At 44.0% G+C, this 19,138-nt stretch overlaps 4 non-coding genes across 4 annotated transcripts; all 4 read right to left on the bottom strand.

The window, feature by feature from the left end:
* Positions 1–1,292: 1,292 nt before the first annotated feature.
* trnai-aau (transfer RNA isoleucine (anticodon AAU)) lies at positions 1,293–1,366 on the bottom strand. The gene has a single exon. It is a non-coding gene; the product is annotated as a tRNA-Ile (tRNA).
* A 4,417-nt stretch (positions 1,367–5,783) lies between these two features.
* trnai-aau (transfer RNA isoleucine (anticodon AAU)) lies at positions 5,784–5,857 on the bottom strand. The gene has a single exon. It is a non-coding gene; the product is annotated as a tRNA-Ile (tRNA).
* Positions 5,858–8,362: 2,505 nt separating this feature from the next.
* Positions 8,363–8,436, bottom strand: trnai-aau (transfer RNA isoleucine (anticodon AAU)). Its single transcript has one exon. It is a non-coding gene; the product is annotated as a tRNA-Ile (tRNA).
* Positions 8,437–17,886: 9,450 nt separating this feature from the next.
* On the bottom strand, positions 17,887–17,978 carry trnar-ucu (transfer RNA arginine (anticodon UCU)). Its single transcript is given in 2 exon segments — positions 17,887–17,922; positions 17,942–17,978. It is a non-coding gene; the product is annotated as a tRNA-Arg (tRNA).
* Positions 17,979–19,138: the final 1,160 nt, after the last annotated feature.

Here is a 19,138-nt window from a genome sequence, read left to right as displayed (position 1 = left end):
TCAGAGCATGAGAGATACTCGAGCGTGGCCGGCGCTTTTAATTGGGTGCCCAATGTACTCTTGCAAAATTCAAATACACAAGAAAGAATCTTGCCCAAACTGCAACTAAAATTCTGCTACTTTGCAGAACCACCCATTTATAAGCGACTTTATTTACATGAATCTCTCTATCTCTCCTTGTCTCTTGTCTCTATGTTGTCCCCTGATGGACTTCTCAGGCTTCCTGGAACGGTAAAGGCTGATCTAACCTGCAACACCAGCAGGGAAAGGTAAAGGAAAAAAAGACTGAGACGGTCGGAAAAGTAAAGGTGCAACCCAGCTGATAAATTCGTAGCTAATGTCTCCACATTTTTGTCTCTTCGCCCTCACAGTGAAAGAAAACAGCAATGTGAGTAAAATATACTTATGGTAGCTTGTATACTCTGACGATGCCGAGACAGATGCCAATGTAGCTTCAGATTAACTAATTCTGAAAAGTATTATTTGAAAAAACAAGTCGTACATTGTAAACGAATTTAGTAAAGAGAGGCTAATATTGGTGACTGGAAATAGGTCGTGTACAAGTTGATATTGGGGTATTTTGGAATAGAAAACGAGATTGGGTGGACAGAAGCGGTTGGAAAGGATAGCCGATCGGCTGAAGACTATGGTGAAATTTTAGACCGGCTGCAGGGCGTTTTTTAGCAAGCGGCTCGTTGGTCTAGGGGTATGATTCTCGCTTTGGGCGTTTTTCTAATGGAATATGCGAGAGATCCCGGGCGAGCCCTGTTATCTCACTGCTTTTTAGTGAAAAGTCACCAATTGGATTCTGACATCTTTGCAGTTGTTGGAATTGAATTATATTTGCGCTCCAGAGGACAAAGTGCAGAAGTTTCCAAGGCGCAACACACACGGAGTAAATAAAATGTCTCAAGATGATGTGGAGATTGAAGCTGAATGTGAATTTACCCCAATTTAGGCGGTCTCATTGATATTAGATGACGGGATCGAGAACCACATATCCAAGTTTGCCGATGACACAAAGATCGACAGAATTATAAGCAGTGTGGATGGAAGAATGAGATTACAGAGAGATATTACTAGATTAAGTGAATGGGCAAAACTGCGGCAAATGGATTTCAACGTAAGCAAGTTTGAGGCCGTCCACTTTGGACCTCAAAAAGATAGATCAGAAAACATATTAATGGATGTTACTCCAAAAAATTGACCTCATGACATTTTGTGTGGATTCGCTTGTTTCTCAAGTCTGCCAAACTTTTAAAAGTTACCAAAATATTGCAATAGGAACCTTATGGCCCGTACGGGGATCGAACCCGCGATCTTGGCGTTATTAGCACCACGCTCTAACCAACTGAGCTAACCGGCCATGTAGACATCTTAGCTTTATGGGCTTACCCGCGTGTTGGGTAGTTTGTGTTTATTTTTACACCAGCTGACAGGGTTTTACAACGAATATTGAAGAAACCACATCCCTTAAACATTGTTACTTGTTTCTGTATATACTGTCGAGGATGTAGATCAAAATTAACAAACAAAGAGCACTTTAATGTAACAAATTAAATTCCGATCAATATTATTTTACTAACAATCAACAGCCCATCCATAAAACACTGCCCCGCTATAAAACCTGTGGGCAGGACCCTGAGCTGTCTGTCTCTCTGTCTGTTTATCCGTCTGATTGGGTCTCGGCCTTATTCTCAGGCCAGGCTTTTTGTTTGCTGGCTGCAGGCCTCGCTCCCCGACTGACTGAACAACTACCGGGCCGTGTGTCAGAATCAATGACTGTGACTGACTGTCTGCACATTTATGGCCACATTTCTGAGTTCCTGCCTTCGCTCTGTGTCGCAGGCCTGTCTCTGTCCCTTAGGATCACAACACACCCACAAGCTTCACGACTGAACGCAGGTTTGGTCAGTCTGTCCTCGCAGGTCCTTCGGAAGCTAATGATTTTGAACTGAATTATTTTTCCTGAGTGACTTGTGAAGTTTGGTTCAGTGATATGTTTGCGAAAGAGAACGGAGGAAATAGTTAGTGTGCAACTCGACATTTCTCGACATCGGAATAGAAAACGTGATTGGATGGATAGAAGAGGTCTGAAAGGATGGCCGATCGGCTGTGGGTGGCACCGAATTCTGCAGTGGCTGCAGTCGTTCATTACCGGTAATGAAAATGAGGTAATATACTACCACAAGCTGCCGGTGAAAATCATTCAATTTCCCAAACTTGACCCACCGAATCAAATGAAGCTGCTGGGAAAGCGACAAGACAACGCCGGTCTATCGGGCATCGTTTGAAGCAACTGGCAGTTTAAAGTAGCATCAACAGCCATGGAAGTACTGCCATGTGCCGCTGCGATCGCCGAGTGGTTGAAGCGTTAAATTCAAGATCAAATGGAGTTTTCCTTCGCAGGTTTGATTTCTGCTCGCTGAATTATTGTTTAAAGATCCGTTCAATGCTCAAATAAATGAACTGGATCGAACTCACTTCATTTATCTCTCTCAGAGCATGAGAGATACTCGAGCGTGGCCGGCGCTTTTAATTGGGTGCACAAGAAAGTATCTTGCCCAATCTGCAACTAAAATTCTGCTACTTTGCAGAACCACCCATTTATAAGCGACTTTATTTACATGAATCTCTCTATCTCTCATTGTCTCTTGTCTCTATGTTGTCCCCTGATGGACTTCTCAGGCTTCCTGGAACGGTAAAGGCTGATCTAACCTGCAACACCAGCAGGGAAAGGTAAAGGAAAAAAAGACTGAGACGGTCGGAAAAGTAAAGTTGCAACCCAGCTGATAAATTCGTAGCTAATGTCTCCACATTTTTGTCTCTTCGCCCTCACAGTGAAAGAAAACAGCAATGTGAGTAAAATATACTTATGACAGCTTGTATACTCTGACGATGCCGAGACAGATGCCAATGTAGCTTCAGATTAACTAATTCTGAAAAGTATTATTTGAAAAAACAAGTCGTACATTGTAAACGAATTTAGTAAAGAGAGGCTAATATTGGTGACTGGAAATAGGTCGTGTACAACTTGATATTGCTGTATTTTGGAATAGAAAACGAGATTGGGTGGTCAGAAGCGGTTGGAAAGGATAGCCGATCGGCTGAAGACTATGGTGAAAATTTAGACCGGCTGCAGAGCGTTTTTTAGCAAGCGGCTCGTTGGTCTAGGGGTATGATTCTCGCTTTGGGCGTTTTTCTAATGGAATATGCGAGAGGTCCCGGGTTCAAATCCCGGAAGAGCCCTGTTATCTCACTGCTTTTTAGTGAAAAGTCACCAATTGGATTCTGACATCTTTGCAGTTGTTCGAATTGAATTATATTTGCGCTCCAGAGGACAAAGTGCAGAAGTTTCCAAGGCGCAACACACACGGCGTAAATAAAATGTCTCAAGATGATGTGGAGATTGAAGCTGAATGTGAATTTACCCCAATTTAGGCGGTCTCATTGATATTAGATGACGGGATCGAGAACCACAGATCCAAGTTTGCCGATGACACAAAGATAGACAGAATTATAAGCAGTGTGGATGGAAGAATGAGATTACAGAGAGATATTACTAGATTAAGTGAATGGGCAAAACTGCGGCAAATGGATTTCAACGTAAGCAACGTGATTCGATCACGCTGCGTTTTGACGTTGAGTCAGATGTCTGTCTGTCTATCTGTCTGTCTGTTTATCCGTCTGATTGGGTCTCGGCCTTATTCTCAGGCCAGGCTTTTTGTTTGCTGGCTGCAGGCCTCGCTCCCCGACTGACTGAACAACTACCGGGCCGTGTGTCAGAATCAATGACTGTGACTGACTGTCTGCCCATTTATGGCCACATTTCTGAGTTCCTGCCTTCGCTCTGTGTCGCAGGCCTGTCTCTGTCCCTTAGGATCACAACACACCCACAAGCTTCACGACTGAACGCAGGTTTGGTCAGTCTGTCCTCGCAGGTCCTTCGGAAGCTAATGATTTTGAACTGAATTATTTTTCCTGAGTGACTTGTGAAGTTTGGTTCAGTGATATGTTTGCGAAAGAGAACGGAGGAAATAGTTAGTGTGCAACTCGACATTTCTCTACATCGGAATAGAAAACGTGATTGGATGGATAGAAGAGGTCTGAAAGGATGGCCGATCGGCTGTGGGTGGCACCGAATTCTGCAGTGGCTGCAGTGGTTCATTACCGGTAATGAAAATGAGGTAATATACTACCACAAGCTGCCGGTGAAAATCATTCAATTTCCCAAACTTGACCCACCGAATCAAATGAAGCTGCTGGGAAAGCTACAAGACAACGCCGGTCTATCGGGCATCATTTGAAGCAACTGGCAGTTTAAAGTGGCATCTACAGCCATGTAAGTACTGCCATGTGCCGCTGCGATCGCCGAGTGGTTGAAGCGTTAAATTCAAGATCAAATGGAGTTTTCCTTCGCAGGTTTGATTTCTGCTCGCTGAATTATTGTTTAAAGATCCGTTCAATGCTCAAATAAATGAACTGGATTTAACTCACTTCATTTATCTCTCTCAGAGCATGAGAGATACTCGAGCGTGGCCGGCGCTTTTAATTGGGTGCCCAATGTACTCTTGCAAAATTCAAATACACAAGAAAGAATCTTGCCCAATCTGCAACTAAAATTCTGCTACTTTGCAGAACTAAGCGACTTTATTTACATGAATCTCTCTATCTCTCCTTGTCTCTTGTCTCGATGTTGTCCCCTGATGGACTTCTCAGGCTTCCTGGAACGGTAAAGGCTGATCGAACCTGCAACACCAGCAGGGAAAGGTAAAGGAAAAAAAGACTGAGACGGTCGGAAAAGTAAAGTTGCAACCCAGCTGATAAATTCGTAGCTAATGTCTCCACATTTTTGTCTCTTCGCCCTCACAGTGAAAGAAAACAGCAATGTGAGTAAAATATACTTATGGTAGCTTGTATACTCTGACGATGCCGAGACAGATGCCAATGTAGCTTCAGATTAACTAATTCTGAAAAGTATTATTTGAAAAAACAAGTCGTACATTGTAAACGAATTTAGTAAAGAGAGGCTAATATTGGTGACTGGAAATAGGTCGTGTACAACTTGATATTGCTGTATTTTGGAATAGAAAACGAGATTGGGTGGACAGAAGCGGTTGGAAAGGATAGCCGATCGGCTGAAGACTATGGTGAAATTTTAGACCGGCTGCAGGGCGTTTTTTAGCAAGCGGCTCGTTGGTCTGGGGTATGATTCTCGCTTTGGGCGTTTTTCTAATGGAATATGCGAGAGGTCCCGGGTTCAAATCCCGGACGAGCCCTGTTATCTCACTGCGTTTTAGTGAAACCTTTGCAGTTGTTCGAATTGAATTATATTTGAGCTCCAGAGGACAAAGTGCAGAAGTTTCCAAGGCGCAACACACACGGAGTAAATAAAATGTCTCAAGATGATGTGGAGATTGAAGCTGAATGTGAATTTACCCCAATTTAGGCGGTCTCATTGATATTAGTTGACGGGATCGAGAACCACATATCCAAGTTTGCCGATGACACAAAGATAGACAGAATTATAAGCAGTGTGGATGGAAGAATGAGATTACAGAGAGATATTACTGGATTAAGTGAATGGGCAAAACTGCGGCAAATGGATTTCAACGTAAGCAAGTTTGAGGCCGTCCACTTTGGACCTCAAAAAGATAGATCAGAAAACATATTAATGGATGTTACTCCAAAAAATTGACCTCATGACATTTTGTGTGGATTCGCTTGTTTCTCAAGTCTGCCAAACTTTTAAAAGTTACCAAAATATTGCAATAGGAACCTTATGGCCCGTACGGGGATCGAACCCGCGACCTTGGCGTTATTAGCACCACGCTCTTACCAACTGAGCTAACCAGCCATGTAGACATTTCAGCTTTATGGGCTTACCCGCGTGTTGGGTAGTTTGTGTTTATTTTTACACCAGCTGACAGGGTTTTACAACGAATATTGAATAAACCACATCCCTTAAACATTGTTACTTGTTTCTGTATATACTGTCGAGGATGTAGATCAAAATTAACAAACAAAGAGCACTTTAATGTAACAAATTAAATTCCGATCAATATTATTTTACTAACAATCAACAGCCCATCCATAAAACACTGCCCCGCTATAAAACCTGTGGGCAGGACCCGGAGCTGCTGTGAAAATGATTTCACCGCAACGTGATTCGATCACGCTGCGTTTTGACGTTGAGTCAGATGTCTGTCTGTCTATCTGTCTGTCTGTTTATCCGTCTGATTGGGTCTCGGCCTTATTCTCAGGCCAGGCTTTTTGTTTGCTGGCTGCAGGCCTCGCTCCCCGACTGACTGAACAACTACCGGGCCGTGTGTCAGAATCAATGACTGTGACTGACTGTCTGCACATTTATGGCCACATTTCTGAGTTCCTGCCTTCGCTCTGTGTCGCAGGCCTGTCTCTGTCCCTTAGGATCACAACACACCCACAAGCTTCACGACTGAACGCAGGTTTGGTCAGTCTGTCCTCGCAGGTCCTTCGGAAGCTAATGATTTTGAACTGAATTATTTTTCCTGAGTGACTTGTGAAGTTTGGTTCAGTGATATGTTTGCGAAAGAGAACGGAGGAAATAGTTAGTGTGCAACTCGACATTTCTCTACATCGGAATAGAAAACGTGATTGGATGGATAGAAGAGGTCTGAAAGGATGGCCGATCGGCTGTGGGTGGCACCGAATTCTGCAGTGGCTGCAGTCGTTCATTACCGGTAATGAAAATGAGGTAATATACTACCACAAGCTGCCGGTGAAAATCATTCAATTTCCCAAACTTGACCCACCGAATCAAATGAAGCTGCTGGGAAAGCTACAAGACAACGCCGGTCTATCGGGCATCGTTTGAAGCAACTGGCAGTTTCAAGTAGCATCTGCAGCCATGCAAGTACTGCCATGTGCCGCTGCGATCGCCGAGTGGTTGAAGCGTTAAATTCAAGATCAAATGGAGTTTTCCTTCGCAGGTTTGATTTCTGCTCGCTGAATTATTGTTTAAAGATCCGTTCAATGCTCAAATGAATGAATTGGATCTAACTCACTTCATTTATCTCCCTCAGAGCATGAGAGATACTCGAGCGTGGCCGGCGCTTTTAATTGGGTGCCCAATGTACTCTTGCAAAATTCAAATACACAAGAAAGAATCTTGCCCAATCTGCAACTAAAATTCTGCTACTTTCAGAACCACCCATTTATAAGCGACTTTATTTACATGAATCTCTCTATCTCTCCTTGTCTCTTGTCTCTATGTTGTCCCCTGATGGACTTCTCAGGCTTCCTGGAACGGTAAAGGCTGATCTAACCTGCAACACCAGCAGGGAAAGGTAAAGGAAAAAAAGACTGAGACGGTCTGAAAAGTAAAGGTGCAACCCAGCTGATAAATTCGTAGCTAATGTCTCCACATTTTTGTCTCTTCGCCCTCACAGTGAAAGAAAACAGCAATCTGAGTAAAATATACTTATGGTAGCTTGTACACTCTGACGATGCCGAGACAGATGCCAATGCAGCTTCAGATTAACTAATTCTGAAAAGTATTATTTGAAAAAACAAGTCGTACATTGTAAACGAATTTAGTAAAGAGAGGCTAATATTGGTGACTGGAAATAGGTCGTGTACAACTTGATATTGCTGTATTTTGGAACAGAAAACGAGATTGGGTGGACAGAAGCGGTTGGAAAGGATAGCCGATCGGCTGAAGACTATGGTGAAATTTTAGACCGGCTGCAGGGCTTTCTAGCAAGCGGCACGTTGGTCTAGGGGTATGATTCTCGCTTTGGGCGTTTTTCTCATGGAATATGCGAAAGGTCCCGGGTTCAAATCCTGGACGAGCCCTGTTATCTCACTGCTTTTTAGTGAAAAGTCACCAATTGGATTCTGACATCTTTGCAGTTGTTCGAATTGAATTATATTTGAGCTCCAGAGGACAAAGTCTCGAAGTTTCCAAGGCGCAACACACACGGAGTAAATAAAATGTCTCAAGATGATGTGGAGATTGAAGCTGAATGTGAATTTACCCCAATTTAGGCGGTCTCATTGATATTAGATGACGGGATCGAGAACCACATATCCAAGTTTGCCGATGACACAAAGATAGACAGAATTATAAGCAGTGTGGATGGAAGAATGAGATTACAGAGAGATATTACTAGATTAAGTGAATGGGCAAAACTGCGGCAAATGGATTTCAACGTAAACAAGTTTGAGGCCGTCCACTTTGGACCTCAAAAAGATAGATCAGAAAACATATTAATGGATGTTACTCCAAAAAATTGACCTCATGACATTTTGTGTGGATTCGCTTGTTTCTCAAGTCTGCCAAACTTTTAAAAGTTACCAAAATATTGCAATAGGAACCTTATGGCCCGTACGGGGATCGAACCCGCGACCTTGGCGTTATTAGCACCACGCTCTAACCAACTGAGCTAACCGGCCATGTAGACATCTTAGCTTTATGGGCTTACCCGCGTGTTGGGTAGTTTGTGTTTATTTGTCACCAGCTGACAGGGTTTTTGAACGAATATTGAATAAACAACATCCCTTAAACATTGTTACTTGTTTCTGTATATACTGTCGAGGATGTAGATCAAAATTAACAAACAAAGAGCACTTTAATGTCACAAATTAAATTCCGATCAATATTATTTACGAACAATGAACAGCCCATCCATAAAACACTGCCCCGCTTTCAAACCTGTGGGCAGGACCCTGAGCTGCTGTGAAAATGATATCACCTCAACGTGATTCGATCACGCTGCGTTTTGACGTTGAGTCAGATGTCTGTCTGTCTATACGTCTGATTGGGTCTCTGCCTTATTCTCAGGCCAGGCTTTTGTTTGCTGGCTGCAGGCCTCGCTCCCCGAATGACTGAACAACTACCGGGCCGTGTGTCAGAATCAATGACTGTGACTGACTGTCTGCCCATTTATGGCCACATTTCTGAGTTCCTGCCTTCGCTCTGTGTCGCAGGCCTGTCTCTGTCCCTTAGGATGACAACACACCACAAGGCTGCACGACTGAACGCAGGTTTGGTCAGTCTGTCCTCGCAGGTCCTTCGGAAGCTAATGATTTTGAACTGAATTATTTTTCCTGAGTGACTTGTGAAGTTTGGTTCAGTGATATGTTTGCGAAAGAGAACGGAGGAAATAGTTAGTGTGCAACTCGACATTTCTCTACATCGGAATAGAAAACGTGATTGGATGGATTGAAGAGGTCTGAAAGGATGGCCGATCGGCTGTGGGTGGCACCGAATTCTGCAGTGGCTGCAGTGGTTCATTACCGGTAATGAAAATGAGGTAATATACTACCACAAGCTGCCGGTGAAAATCATTCAATTTCCCAAACTTGACCCACCGAATCAAATGAAGCTCCTGGGAAAGCTACAAGACAACGCCGGTCTATCGGGCATCGTTTGAAGCAACAGGCAGTTTAAAGTGGCATCTACAGCCATGCAAGTACTGCCATGTGCCGCTGCGATCGACGAGTGGTTGAAGCGTTAACTTCAAGATCAAATGGAGTTTTCCTTCGCAGGTTTGATTTCTGCTCGCTGAATTATTGTTTAAAGATACGTTCAATGCTCAAATGAATGAACTGGATCTAACTCACTTCATTTATCTCTCTCAGAGCATGAGAGATACTCGAGCGTGGCCGGCGCTTTTAATTGGGTGCCCAATGTACTCTTGCAAAATTCAAATACACAAGAAAGAATCTTGCCCAATCTGCAACTAAAATTCTGCTACTTTGCAGAACCACCCATTTATACTCGACTTTATTTACATGAATCTCTCTATCTCTCCCTGTCTCTTGTCTCTATGTTGTCCCCTGATGGACTTCTCAGGCTTAAAAGTTAGCAAAATATTGCAATCGGAACCTTATTACACGAACCCGCGACCTTTGCGTTATCAGCACCACGTTCTGCACAAACTGAGCCAATGGACCATGTATACAGATTTGCTTTTTAGGCTTACCCACGTGTTGGGCAGTTTGTGTTTATTTTTACTCCAGCTGACAGGGTTTTTGAACTAATATTGAATAAACCACATCCCTTAAACATTGTTACTTGTTTCTGTATATACTGTCGAGGATGTAGATCAAAATTAACAAAGACCACTTTAATGTAAAAAATTAAATTCCGATCAATATTATTTGACTAACAATGAACAGCCCATCCATAAAACACTGCCCCGCTATAAAACCTGTGGGCAGGACCCTGAGCTGCTGTGAAAATGATATCACCGCAACGTGATTCGATCACGCTGCGTTTTGACGTTGAGTCAGATGTCTATCTGTCTATCTTTCTTTCTGTGTATCCTTCTGATTGTGTCTCTGCCTTCTTCTCATGTTTTTTCTTTGCTGGCTGCAGGCCTCGCTCCCCGACTGACTGAACAACTACCGGGCCGTGTGTCGGAATCAATGACTGTGACTGTCTGTCTGCCCATTTATGGCCTTGAATGGCCACATTTCTGAGTTCCTGCCTTCGCTCTGTGTCACAGGCCTGTCTCGGTCCCTTAGGATGACAACACACCCACAAGCTTCACGATTGAATGCAGGTTTGGTCAGTCTGTCCTCGCAGGTCCTTCGGAAGCTTATGATTTTGAACTGAATTATTTTTCCCGGGTGACTTGTGAAGTTTTGTTCAGTGATATGTTTGCGAAAGAGAACGGAGGAAACAGTTAGTGTGCAACTCGACATTTATCTACATCGGAATAGAAAACGTGATTGGATGGATAGAAGAGGTCTGAAAGGATGGCCGATCGGCTGTGGGTGGCACCGAATTCTGCAATGGCTGCAGTGGTTCATTACCGGTGATATATTACCGGTGGCTTCTTATTTTCGGGGTATAATTCTCGCTTTGGAATATTTGACGATTCATTCTGAGCGAGGTCCCGTTTCTTAATGTTGTTTAAAGCTCAAATAAATATGAACCAGATTTAACCAACAGCATTTCTCTCCTTCAAAGAGATATTTCAGCAGACGTGTTTAATTCGAGAGCCCAATGGTCTCTTAAAAAACCTTGAAAGTAAACTCTCCCGAGCTCCGTGTTAAATTCTTGCTCGTTTGCAGAACTTGACATTTGTTTCTTTACTTTAATCTGTCTCTTGACTCTCTGTGTTTTCCCCTCATGCACTTCTTAGGCTTTATTAAACGGCCAAGGATGATCGAAGCTGCAGAGAAGTGTAAAGATAGGAAGACGGAGAAGGTCAGAGAAGCAAAGGTGCAACCCAGCTGATGAATTCATAACTGAGGTCCACTAAAGTCTCTTCGCCGTCACAGTGAAAAAATCAGCAATTCGAGTACAGTATACTTTTGGTAGAGTGTATAATAGGCAGATGTTGAGACAGACGCCAATCAAACTGTTGCCGTGGCGATTAAAACGCCAAATGCGAAACACTGGACCACAAGGTAACGCTGAACATTCTTTGCTGTGAACAAGCAGACAAACGCGGCCTTTCCCACTTGCCCCTTTGTAATTCCGGTCATTTTCGGGCCAGACAAGCTGCTCGCACAAAATAGCATTTTCTGTTCGAACTACTATTGGGACAGAAGTTGATGTTCAGGCAATAACAGCACCAAGTGCAAGTAGACATGTACATGAAATAGCAAATGAGGTGATATACTGCCACAAGCTGCCGGTGAAAATCATTCAATTTCCCAATATTGACCCACCGAATCAAATGTTGATCCTGGGAAAGCTGCAAGACAACGCAGTCTATCGGGCATCGTTTGAAGCAACTGCCAGTTGAAAGTGGCATCTCCTGCTGCTTCTGTGGGGAGTGAGAGGGAACTGAGCATCGATTTATTGGTTATTGGTGAGTTCGTGCCGCTTGAAAGCACTGTCGACGATATCTTCCATCACTTTGCTGACGATTGAGAGCAGACTGATGGTGCGGCAATTGGCCGGATTCGATTTGTCCTGCTTTTTGTGGACTGAATAACGGAACAGGCTCGATGGGCGAAATGGCCGAGTCCTGTTCCCGTGTTCCTCATTGGTTCAGAATGTAAAACGATCCTGCATTGGCCACGTATCAAGCTCGAGTCGCATGATCAGTCGGCGAGAATTCAACGCCACCACCACCAATCCTCGCATGGCCACTTGCTGCATGTGTCCATTTGGAATCCTGTTTGAAAGCATATGCAGTCTGGCGGAGGTACTGTGATAACCCTACGCAGTCACGCAGTCTGACCTACAGCTGTGCAAGAACTGCTGTGTGCAGCTGCGATGGCCCAGTGTTTGAAGCGTTCGACTCATAAGCCACTGGGGTTTTCTTGCACCGGCTTGAATTATACTCGGTGTGTTACTGTTTAACGATCTGTTCAATGTCCAAATGTATAAACTAGATCGAATTGACGCAATTACCCTTTTCAAAGCAGGAGAGACATTCCACCGTGGCGGGCGCCCAAAGTTCTCTTTCAAGATTTCAAGACACGAGAAGGAATATCTCCCAATCAGCAATTTAAATTCTGCTAGTTTGCTGAACCTGGCATTTATACTCTTCGTTTATTTCCTTGCATCTCTCTATCTGTCACTGAATCTGTCTCTTGTCTCTCTGATATAATTCTCAGGCTTCCTTGAATGGCGAAGGCTGATCTAACCTGCAAGACAAGCAGGCTGAGATGGTCGGAAAAGTAAAGTTACAACCCAGCTGATGAATTCGTAGCCAATATCTCCACATTTATGTCGCTTCAGAGCAATTCATTCTGCGAAGTGTTTCAGGATAATGCAAGTCGTACATTCAAAACGAATTTGGTGAAGAAAGGCTGATATTGTTAACTCGAAATAATTAGTGTTGAATCTGATCTCGCTGTACATCATATTTTGTACAAGAAAACGAGATTGGATGGACATTCTATTCTGAAAGGATGGTTGATCGGCTGCGTGGCAGCGAAAATTTACATTGCCTGCACGGCTCTGTTGCCAGTTGCTCTTTGGATCTGATTCTCGCTCATGGAGTTTCACTGGTTCAAATCCTGGAGCTCTTATTCACTTTCACTGGATTTCCCACGAAAGCCAAATAAAGTTTCACTCTCTCCGGTCCTCCATAAATCCTGATGTCGCAGCCTTTCTCACTCCGGGAGCTGGGGAATAGCGGAAAACTGATGAGTTTGTTGTCCCATCTGGAATGCGGTTTTGAACTGTTGTTATTCGCCGAGACAGCGTTGCTGAAGCCTTTAATGATCTCTCACAAATCAGCTGAACACGGTCGGAATGTGCAAACCATGTTACTTTTCCGAAATAAAGGAGTGACGTTCATTGTAGAAACACGGTAGAAGACTGCTCTCGCTCACTGCACAAATATCCATATCTGAATGAACCAGCTCTCCGGCAACCATTGAGTCCTCCCTTCGGACCTTGTCTGTGAAGAAGAATTCTGAGTTCCGTGCAGCCAATCTCGGATTTTTAAATATTTTTCATGTGCCTGCTATCGGACCGCAGGGTCACTGGTGGAATATCAGCCGTGCTCCGCTGGCAATTTTTACCGTGCATTTTCTTGCAGACAAAACACACATTGGAAACCTGGCGCTGTGAGGCAATAAATTCTGAGGTAAAAGATATCCAGGGCGGGCTGAAACCACCAACCTTTCAATTAAAAGCCGAACGCCCTGGCCGATTACACCACAGAGACACTATGTTCTTTATACTAAACCATTAATTCACCGCGCTAAAGTTTGAGTTTGCAGCGACCAATACAGCAGCTGTCCATCATCAGTTTACTTTTCGAAATAAAAGGTGTGCAGCTTGCACGAGTGAATATTTTTGCTGTATTATTTCTGAGCATTAGGCTCATAACTGCCTGTATGTTTGAAGGCTCAGTCCGCAGTGGGAGAGAGAAGTGGTTTTTTGAACTGTTATTTGACCAGGTTCTATTTCAGTAAAATTCCCGTGACCAGAAAATGAGATGAGATGAATCGAGCAGGTCCAACCTGCCGTTCTGTAACACTACACGGCATCTACAAAGTTGCCTCTTTGCACTTACAGTGAAGCGGAGGGCAGTTTTCACCCTAAAACCAGCAAGATAGTTGGCGCAGTAAATAGTGTCGATGGGAGCAGAAAGCAGCAAAGGGCCATTGATGATTAAATGTGAGGGCAAAACTGTGACAGATGGAGTTCAATGTGGGGAAGTTTGATATAATCCACTGAGAAACGAAGATAGATCAGAGTGTTTTCTAAATGGAGAGAAGTTAGGAACTGTCGAGGAGCGGAGATATTCAGGGGTCCAAGTACAGAAATCTTTGCGTCAACTGATTATTTGCTGATCTGCTGGCGAGCAGCTGGTGTTTACGATATAATTGTTTCACTTTCATACTGCGGGTTCGATTCTCGGTCAAGGAAATCATTTTAACAAAACAATTATGAACATTACCAATTTAATACATGAAACCGATGATTCTCTGTGAAAGATGAATGTTTGTGATCGTCATTAATGAACCGATAACTTTCTGCTGCAGACCGGTGGAAATATTAACATGGTTAACGAGTGACAGCGAAACTTTGTGCTTTGCATGAGATGAACTTCCATCCGTTCTCATTTCCCAGACAGTATTTTAAGAGTCTGGTTAAAAATGTTCAGTGTTTATGACACCAGGACTGTGATAGAGCCGTTGTTAAATTGAACAGGAACAAACAATTGACGGCGCCTTTTCACATGTGAATCTCAGCCCTGGAGGGTTATCAGGAGTAACTTCCCAAATAACGTTTCCGCCTCCGATCTAACCGGGGACTTTTCGCATGTGAGACGAACGTGACGACCGCTAAACTAGCGAAACCGTTGCTCAGTTTATAGCACTGTGTCGCTTCTCCGTTAGACAACATCACTTCTGTCCCACACTAAACGCCGCCAATCCTCTTCCGCTTTCCTTCACAAACATCTCAATGATCAAAACTTCACAAGTTACACAGGAAAAAATCTTCAAAATTTCAAAATCATTAAACTCCAGAAGGAACTAAGATGTTAATTCGTGGGATTTTGGTGTCGCTGGCAAGGCCAGCATTTATTGCCCATCCCTAATTGCCCTTGAGAATGTGGTGATGGGCCGCCTCCTTGAACCGCTGCAGTCGGTGCGGTGAAGGTTCTCCCACAGTGCTGTTAGGAAGGGAGTTCCAGGATTTTGACCCAGCGACGATGAAGGAATGACGTCACCATTCCAAGTCGGGATGGTGTGTGACTTGGAAGTGAACGTGCTCTTCCCATGTGCCTGCAGCCGTTGTCCTTCTAGGTGGTAGAGGTCGCAGGCTTGGGAGGTGCTGTCGAAGAAGCCTTGGCGAGTTGGTGCAGTGCATCTTGTGGATGGTACACACTGCAGCAGATTAAAGTTGCGTTCAGTAAAAGTCGGTGTGTGAATGTTGTGTGTGTATTGTCATCCTGAGAGACAGAGACAGGATTGTGACACAGAGCGAAGATATGAACTCAGAAATGTAGCCATTCAGGTTCATAAAAAGGAAGACGGTAAGTCAAAGTCATTCATTCTGACACACGGTCCGGTACTTGGTCATTCAGTCGGGGAGTGAGGCCTGCAGCCAGCAATCAGAAAGTCTGAGAATAAGGCAGACACGCATTCATACGGATATACAGGTAGACAGCCAGATAGACAGGCAGACAGACAGGCAGAGAAGCAGACCGTGTCCTTTGCCTTTTATCCTGATTTGTCAGTAACAATTTTAAACAGCTTCTGGATCCGTCCCTTCCTTTAATACTGTGCAGCAGCAGTGAAAATAACTTTGTGGATTTGAGGGTTGAGCCGAATCGGAGACCGATCCCCAGTCCCCAGGAGAAATTCCCTAATTCCTGGGCACTTTGTGTTAAGCAGAGGTGAGCAGCAAAAAGTGTTAATAATGGGAATAGTGGGACTGAGATTTGCTTAAACAGCCGGCACCCTGTAAAACAGAGCTCCAAGTATCGGTTTAAATAAAGTCCTGAACTGACAGAGGGGAGGGAAGATGAGGATTGAATTAAATCCCAATTCACTGAATCTAAACAAGGTTTAAATAAGTGAATCTTTCAGGAGTTGGATTCCTGAGCCTGTGTGTGAGCTGAAACTGGATCGGTCCCGTTCAGTAAAAGAGACCGACAGGCGGATCCCAGACAGGGCTCAGGCCGGGACCGGGCAGCGGCTGGATGAGAGAGCGGGGCTCCTGCGCTGTTGCTGCGACTGCTTCCGCCTCTGTGAGTCCCTGCGGCGGCCGGTACTGATTTCCCTCTTATGGATCCGGCTCCAAGCTTTCGTTGTGAACCTCGTGGCGCAACGGTAACACGTTTGATTATAAATCCAAAAAATGCGTGTTCGAATTACGTTGGGGTTGTCGCATTTTCACCACGCTTCAGTGTCACTCTGTTTTATCGCGGGGCAGTATTTTTGGGATGGTCCATTCACTGTGTGCAAAATAATATTTATCATAGAATGAACACACCACAGAAGGAGGCCATTCGACCCATCAATTCCTTACCTGCCTTTTGTAAGAGCAATCCCATTGGTCCCATTCCCCGTCCCTTTCCCCGTGGCTCTGCATTTTCCCCTTCAAGTATGTATCAAATTCCTTTTTGAAAGCCACGACTGAATCTGCTTCCATCACCTTTTCAGGCAGCGCATTCCAGATCATAGCTACTCGCTGCGTAAATAAGATTTTCCTCATGTCGCCTTTGGTTCTTTTGCCAATCACCTCAAATCTGTGTCCTCTGATTCTCGACACTTCCGCCAATGGGAACAGCTTCTCTTTATTAACTTTATCTGAACCCTTCATGACTTTGAACACTTCTATCAAATCTCCTCTGAACCTTCTCTGCTCCACGGAGAATAACCGCGGCACAGCGTAAATGCGGTCAATTAGCTCCAATTTATTTCTTTGGGCATTAAACAAAACGTGACAGTCTGGCAAGGCGTTGTGCGAACGGAACTCACTGTTTGAGTGTAATAAATCCAATCGCTGCGTGGGCGCTGGGTTCAAATCCTACCACCGATAGAATTTCTGGCAATGTTCATTTTGACCTGTTCGCAGAAATCCCGATTGCAGTGCGATGGAGCAGAGGATGTGAAAGAAGCTGAAAGTGGAAGTGCAGATATTAATTCCATCACAGTGACTGGACACGTTTCCACAGGTTCGGGCCTCTTACCTTAATATTGTTTCCAGCAGAAGGGGACAGGTGATCAGAGTGACCGGGCTCTCGCGGCGCAATCGGTCAGTGCGCGGTCCTGACATGACAGGACAGGATCAGGAAATACCGAGGTTGTTAATTCGAATCTCACCGAGATCAAACAATCATTTTGCTTGTGAACATTTCGACCGGAGTTAAAGGGACAATTGGTGTGTTCCAAAATGCATCCATTCATTTGTATTGCCACGTGGTTCCTCCGGACGACGCTGTTGTATTAGCAGATGAGATGTTCAGTATTACTTGTTTGTCGGAGGGAGGCTGCGGTTTTGGAGACGCAAACTATGATTTTGATCCATCGACAAATCGTGCGATTGAACTGGAGCTTTAAATCAGCGCCTTCGACCGCTCAGCCAGGATACTTTCCATCCGACACTTCTGGAGCTAGTTTTACAGGAATAGAATTACTACAAGCAAGAATTCTACCCCTCAAGCACCAATGCTGCCACGGCAGCAGGATGCATGTGTCCAGTTAGAAACCTGTCTGAAGGAACATACAGTCTGACAGAGCCGGAAGTCCAGCAGATTGACTTTCGGTCTGAGATGATGTTGAGTCTCCATCTTGAGAGTGTTTCGCCAATCCAGCTCAGAGTGGATTTAGAATCATAAATTCTGGTTTGACTGGAGACACTTGTGTAAGGTGAAGTGCAGGGAGCAGTTTCCCGTCCTTGACGGACATCAATGATCCTGTTGCGGTTTTGCTGCAAAATATCACTTCCCAGCTCCCGAAACTAAAACCCAACTCTGGTGGGACTCGAACCCACAACCTTTGAATACCTCCTCCAATCATTTAGTAGAAGTCCAACACGCTATCCATTGCGCCACAGAGTCAGTTATGCAACATGCGGGAGAGCGGGGGTCTTGTGCTGTGGTTGAGGCGGTCAGGCTGCTCCTGCTTCCGCTTCTCACATTCCCAGAGCCGCGGCGGCAGTCTGCACGGATCACCCTCCAATGGATCCGGCTCCAGCCGCTTGTTGTGGGCCTGGTGCAAGAACAGTCGCGTCTGACTCCAAATCAGAAGGCTGCGTGTTTTGAACCAGGTTGAAATCACAGCATTTTCACTGTGGCTCAGGGTCCTGCCGACTGATTTTAGATCGGGACCGTGTTTCATGGATGGGATGTTCAGTGTTTGTGCAACAATATCAAAATTAAGTTTGATACATTAATGAGCTTTTATTCTGTTACTTTCTATTTACACCCTCTCCAGTTTTATGTAGAAAAAGTTAACAATGTTTAAGGGATGTGGTGGGCGGTGTTTGTGGAATCAGTGTAATTAAATTTGATACTTTCATCAGTTCCTTCTCTAACCCAGACTCTTATCATTAGATTTGTAGCTTCACCCTGTTTAAAATAGGTTACTCAGTGATATAAATAAATCAGTTACAACCCCGAAACCTCAGTGGGTATATTTGTTCCAATGCTTTGTGATGGTCTCGATTTCCATTGAAATTTTCAATCAGCAAATCCAAACGGGTGTTTTGGGTTTGACAAACTAACTTTTTACTTGCCTGGTTCCTGGAAATGATCCAGTGGGGATTTGCTTACCCGTACAGATATAGAAATAAATACATTCCATCATTTCACAAATGACAGTTGTGTAAATAAATATACCGCGATATCCAACATGGAAAAGCAGCTCTTCATGTTCTTAAACAAATTTCCTCATTTTATTTTATTAATCCACTTACGTTTCAATGTAAAACATATATTCAGAGCATCTCTCTAAACTTAAAGAATGGTAAAACAATTGCAGGTTTTACAAACACATAACATGCGATCGTATAAGTAAGATTAAGGCTGACTTTGTGAAACTTGTATTCTAAATGTCTTTCTGATGGTGCGAAAAATATTTCTAGATGTCCGTCCCCAACATAACAGAGAAACTGAGATGAAAACCAAAAGGATTTTTCAAAAACTATTTGGAGCGATTTGATCGGTTCCCCTTCTCCTTTCTTTAATTGTTACCTTTTGATAATTGTTGACCTTGATCC

This window comes from Heptranchias perlo, chromosome 20 (assembly GCF_035084215.1).
Source record: "Heptranchias perlo isolate sHepPer1 chromosome 20, sHepPer1.hap1, whole genome shotgun sequence".
Lineage (NCBI taxonomy): Eukaryota > Metazoa > Chordata > Chondrichthyes > Hexanchiformes > Hexanchidae > Heptranchias > Heptranchias perlo.
The sequence above is the reverse complement of the archived record's forward strand: the minus strand, read 5'-3'. Positions and strand labels throughout refer to the sequence as shown.